We start from the raw sequence: 5,360 nt of genomic DNA, 5'->3' as shown, positions 1-5,360 counted from the left end.
TCGACCTGTCCGGTTTTGTTAAACCCAGTAGGGGCCGAGCGACGTCTGATACCAGCCCTGAATGACGTATTACAAAATCTCTACGTAAGGCGTAAACAATACACTGCGATGCGAGGCAGTTTCCTCACAGGTGTTGTGATTGGGTCGGTTGAGTGTTTACAACGTCTGTGTCGTTTGTGGCATTTAACAGATAGAAGAAGATAGTCAGTTATTATTTCTTGTTAAAATATTGAAATAAATAAAGAAATAAAGTTCGACGTACTTACACTTTACTTCAGACGGTGGTGACGTGTTGAATATAGCATTGTAGGGCTGACATGCACGGCGGTTTATTAGTTTAGCGATGTATTCCAAGTAGAAACTATCAACTTGTATATGATCACGTACACAAGGAATATAATTTGTGTGATAGAATTTATTAGAAGTTGTCAAAAACTTCTTTGTTATACCGTAATATCTACGTATCGGTATAGAACGACATACCGTTGCCAACCAAGACTAGATAGTGAGAATAGTGAACATGGTTACACATGTACAAGTATATATATAGAACGACATACCGTTGCCAAGCAAGACTGAATACTGAGAATTATATATATATATATATATATATATATATATATATATATATATATATATATATATATATATATACGCTAGCTGAAGGATTAACAGTTACATCAATTAGGCTGTCCGTATATTTCTTTGTTTCCAGGATCCCACTCTGATTTCGTTCCGACGATATATCAAATGTTTTCTTATTTTAATTTTCCTCGCTGCTGTGAATATGTATTCCCACATCTGATAAAAAAGACTCCTTCATCTTCAAGGTCAGCTTCATCGTTCTTCAGCTGTATTTAGTAACAATTCGTTTCCAAAGCAAAGCGACTCGATCTATGTCCGAACTTGATTACTACAAGTTTGACAAATATTGGATGAGCTGTGGAAGAACAATAGGGTTAACTGTTTGGTTCAAAATTTATTTAAGATTTGAACGTCAGTTTGGATGGGTTCATTGAAGTGTGAACGATTGAAAAGCGATGGTTAAACTGTGTGGTTCACACGAAAGTTTAACCAGCGATTTTCAATCTTTCACACTTCAATGAACCCATCCAAACTGACGTTCAATTCTTATAATTTCATACTTTGTAGTTAACTGGTCTCGCCGAATAATATCGTAACAATTTTTGCCTTTGAAGTCCTCTGGTTTCGCCGAAGAAACATTGCAACAATGTTATTTTGTCGGTATTTGCCGGCTCTCGGTCACATACGTTTCCCCACTCATACTCAGTTACGCAAAGAGAAATAGTTCTTTGAATAAATACAACATAATCTAGAAATATGTCACCATAATTTCATTCTCTGGACAAATTTACAAACAATATTTGGGATAAATCAAATCTTAAAAATAGGTTACAGGGAGGTGAACAAAAATATAAACATGACCTCGATGCACCGAGGCGAGGTCAACCTTCACGCGCGGATTTATATATGACGTCACGTAAGTTTGTAAAGAGGTGCATTTCGAGTCGAACGGGAGCATGAGGATGAAATTTATACTTAAAAATTACTGCTGTTGAAAATGACGTTTATGGAGCAGTTATGGTAAAACACCCCGACGCGTGAACACTCCCATGGCACTAGCAAATTCGGAATATCACCGATCTATGATTGTGTTGCATGTGTTTGGATAATAGCAAACCAATTCGGACGATGCGGAATGGACTGGTGGGGATTGAACCGAGTGCTCTGAAACTTGTGTGTTTTGTGTTAATTTTCAGCGTCAGGGTGTGTTATATTTGGAGTTGTGTGGTTTGTCGCGTGTGCTGTACTACTTTGCTTAGCTGGTGTTTCTTGTCACCTGAGATGGACCCACTGTATGACCTGAGGCCAGCTTCATTTCTGTGCCCCGTCACTCCTCATGTGCCGCCGCTTCTCGGCGTAGTATGCACGGAGAAGGTCGGCCAACTCAGAAACCGGAATAGCAGATTTCTAATTCCGTCTACGGATATTTTCTCGTCTCCGATGACCAATCGATAAAACAGGTAGGCAAGTCTTGAGTTGTTCTTTTTGTAATTTAAGTTTCTTTCCTTACCTTTTATGTTTTATGGTTTCTCAAAAATCTTAGATTATTTCCCCGATACGATGGTAAATCGGGTTTTAGTTTGGGATTGATCAGGAGCTGTCGCGTTTGCTCTGTGTCAGCGGCCCCATCTGAGCAGGGTATACGACATTGTTTTCATTGGTGCTAGATTCCTGTCGTTTCCGAAAACAAGGCATCAAAGTCAGTATCACTCAATAAATCAATTTCGTTCACCTCAGTAATTTTACAGAATTAATTTTCTTCACTTGCGTTATTAGTATTGAAAGATAGCCATTCCATATCCAAATCACCGTAAGGACAATCCATTTTGTTTCATGTAGCAGCCATATACAGACGACATCAATCACCAGAACCAAAGCATTTATTTATTTATATGTCATATGAAATGTTACAAGACCAGGCTAAAATACTAAATTAATTATATTGCTGATAAATGCAGGTATTAAAAAAGAAAATAGAAAAACGAGTTGATCGTAAACAGCGATCGAGAATACGGGGAAACACCGGAAAGTAGTTCCGGCAAAAGTTCACACGATCAATTTCACAAAAAATTGTTCACATCGTGTGAACTTTTTTTGTCCGTTCACAGGTGTGTGAACTCCAAATATCAGATCACGTGACTACCCCTTCAGCCAATCAGCATGAAAGAAACAGTGTAAACTTCAAAGTAGAAATTATTATGAATTATCTGCCCTTCGTCCCGCGACCTATGAGTCTGGATTTTGTTATATGCACTTGTCCTCCTATGTTTACAAACAAGTGCATTTTGGACAGAATGAAGAAAAACTCTTGGCTTACAATTTACACAAATAATTGCGGAATAAATATAAGGAAAATGATAATAATAAGGAGATATTGAACAATTACAATAGGATTCTTAGTCATTTTGGCGTGGAGCTTAAATTTAAAAATAAAAAATCATGCATACACTGTAACTGATACGGATGTACTGTCACGAAGAGTCACTCATGGAAGTCGCTGTGCAGAGTTGCGTCCCTTTGGCACGCCAGAAACCTATGATGGTGGGTTCGAATCCCGGTTCGCCCCGATTATGTTTCTAGGTTTGCACCATACCCGTGCTCGTGGCGATCACCGAAGTGGTAAATATCTGAGACCTGCTTCACTTCGGGCTTTCCTCCCACATTAAGCTGACACGCTGCGATATAACTGTAATACTGTTACTCATCCATAATCGTCGTCCCAGGCATTATCCATCGTCAGGACAAGACACAGCACGCATTGTTCAGCAGTTCCTCCAACAGGTCGATCTTCCCTGGTCGGGAAAAATAATTCACCGGACATGAGCAAGTCTGGGACGAAATGGACCGTCGACTTGGACGCCAACCAAATCCGCCTGCAACGCTTCTGGATCTGCAGACAGAGCTTATCAGAATCTGGGATGACATCTTGAAATTTGTTTATGCCAGATTCGTGTCATCCATGTGGCGTCGATGCAGCTGTTCTCATTTTCATTCATTGTTTTCATGAACCAGTCTGCATCCCTACTAAAATAGCATTATGGTTACTGTGGTGTTGTCCCCGTGGGAAGTTCGGGGTAGAAATGGTCCCCACCAGCATTTGCTGGGCGTAAATGGAGGCTAGCAAGTGGTTCATCGCTAATTCCAAGGTTTAATAACCAATTCTTAATAAATATATTGTAAGTGATTACATGGAATTTGATTGGCTGCCATAAACCTAAAACATGTAGGACTCACCCTCTTATTCCGTATGGGTGAGTGAGTGAGTATGGTTTTACGCCGCTTTTAGCAATATTCCAGCAATATCACGGCGGGGGACACCAGAAATGGGCTTCACACATTGTACCCATGTCGGGAATCGAACCCGGGTCTTCGGCGTGACGAGCGAACGCTTTAACCACCAGGCTACCCGACCGCCCCTTATTCCGTATGGATGTTAACATGGTTTCTGTGTTGTCACATTTAGTAATATTTGACATTATTATTTTATGGAGATATAAACCCCAAAAGATTTTGAAGTCAATTCTTACGTATCTTGATACTGTCATTGTCATGGCGGGGGACAGTAGAAATGAGCTTCACACATTGTACCCATATGGGGAGTCTAACTCAGGCCTTCGGCGTGACGAGTGCACACTTTAACCAGTAAGCTATGCTACCGCCCCGTCACCATTGTATACTGGCACATACATGTAGATCTGTTCCAGATAGTGTGTATGTACTGGCAAACCACAATTGTATTTTCCAACTCATTTATTTCATCCTCGACGACTCATATTAACATTGATCAAACAGGCCTGCATTTCTACAATAAACAGGCTAAGTCATCAATAGATGTTTATTTACATTTGAAAGATCTCAGTCTCTGATTAATCTTATTTAAATAAGGACATCCCATCACAAGTCCAATGTCCTTTCATGCTACCTTGAAAGGTAAACATGGAGCATTCCGAAGGACAGGTACGGCCTGAATCATTCGTCACCACTCGCCCCTTTCCTTAACCTGCAGGAAGACTCGCTCCCCCTGTCGATGAATGTTATGTGCGAAAATACAACAAACCAATCATAATGCGCGTATGATTTCAAATTCAACAATCCCTCAGAAATAATTTTTGATTTAACATATGTCTTGCATCAAGAAATATACCTAAGACACAGCTAAATGTGTTCTGTATAATTTCGCATGTCTCGATGTGCTTTGAATTGAATCTGAAATATATATTATAATATATGGGGAAATATATTTGAACCATTACGCAACGAGTAGGCAATTGTTTATGGTTAGCCCGTTTGCGCTAAGACGGAACCCAGTCGCAAAAATCGCCGTGAGAGGGGCACGAGTCGCTATTCGGCTTGTCACGGAACGACACGAGTTGGTCAAGAATGGAGCTGAGCGACTGACTCCGAATACAAGTCTATCTCTCGCTTCAATGGATAAACATTTCAAACGGAAAGCCCGTATTGCCACACAATCTTAGCCACTTCTCAGAGATTACAGAATCTTAGTTTGTTCAGTTTGCAAATTTTGAATCGAGAACTAATTTTCAAAGCGTAATGGAATTGAAGTCGCCAGTTTTAAACTAGAGCCGTTAAGCTCGAGAAAGCTGCTTTCTGATTGGCTAATGTCGACTTCGAGATGGTCATTGGTCGGTGAAAGTTCGCGAAAGGTGGTTCTGAGTGACCTGTCATGGGACGCCCCCTGATTTTTGTTTGGCGGTTGTGAGCACTAAGATTTGATTTGAATGAGATAAGTCTGTGATCCGTGAAGCCACCAGCGT

This window comes from Haliotis cracherodii, unplaced genomic scaffold, assembly GCF_022045235.1.
Source record: "Haliotis cracherodii isolate W230 unplaced genomic scaffold, xgHalCrac1.p SCAF_12, whole genome shotgun sequence".
NCBI lineage: Eukaryota > Metazoa > Mollusca > Gastropoda > Lepetellida > Haliotidae > Haliotis > Haliotis cracherodii.
This window is presented reverse-complemented; position numbering follows the sequence as displayed.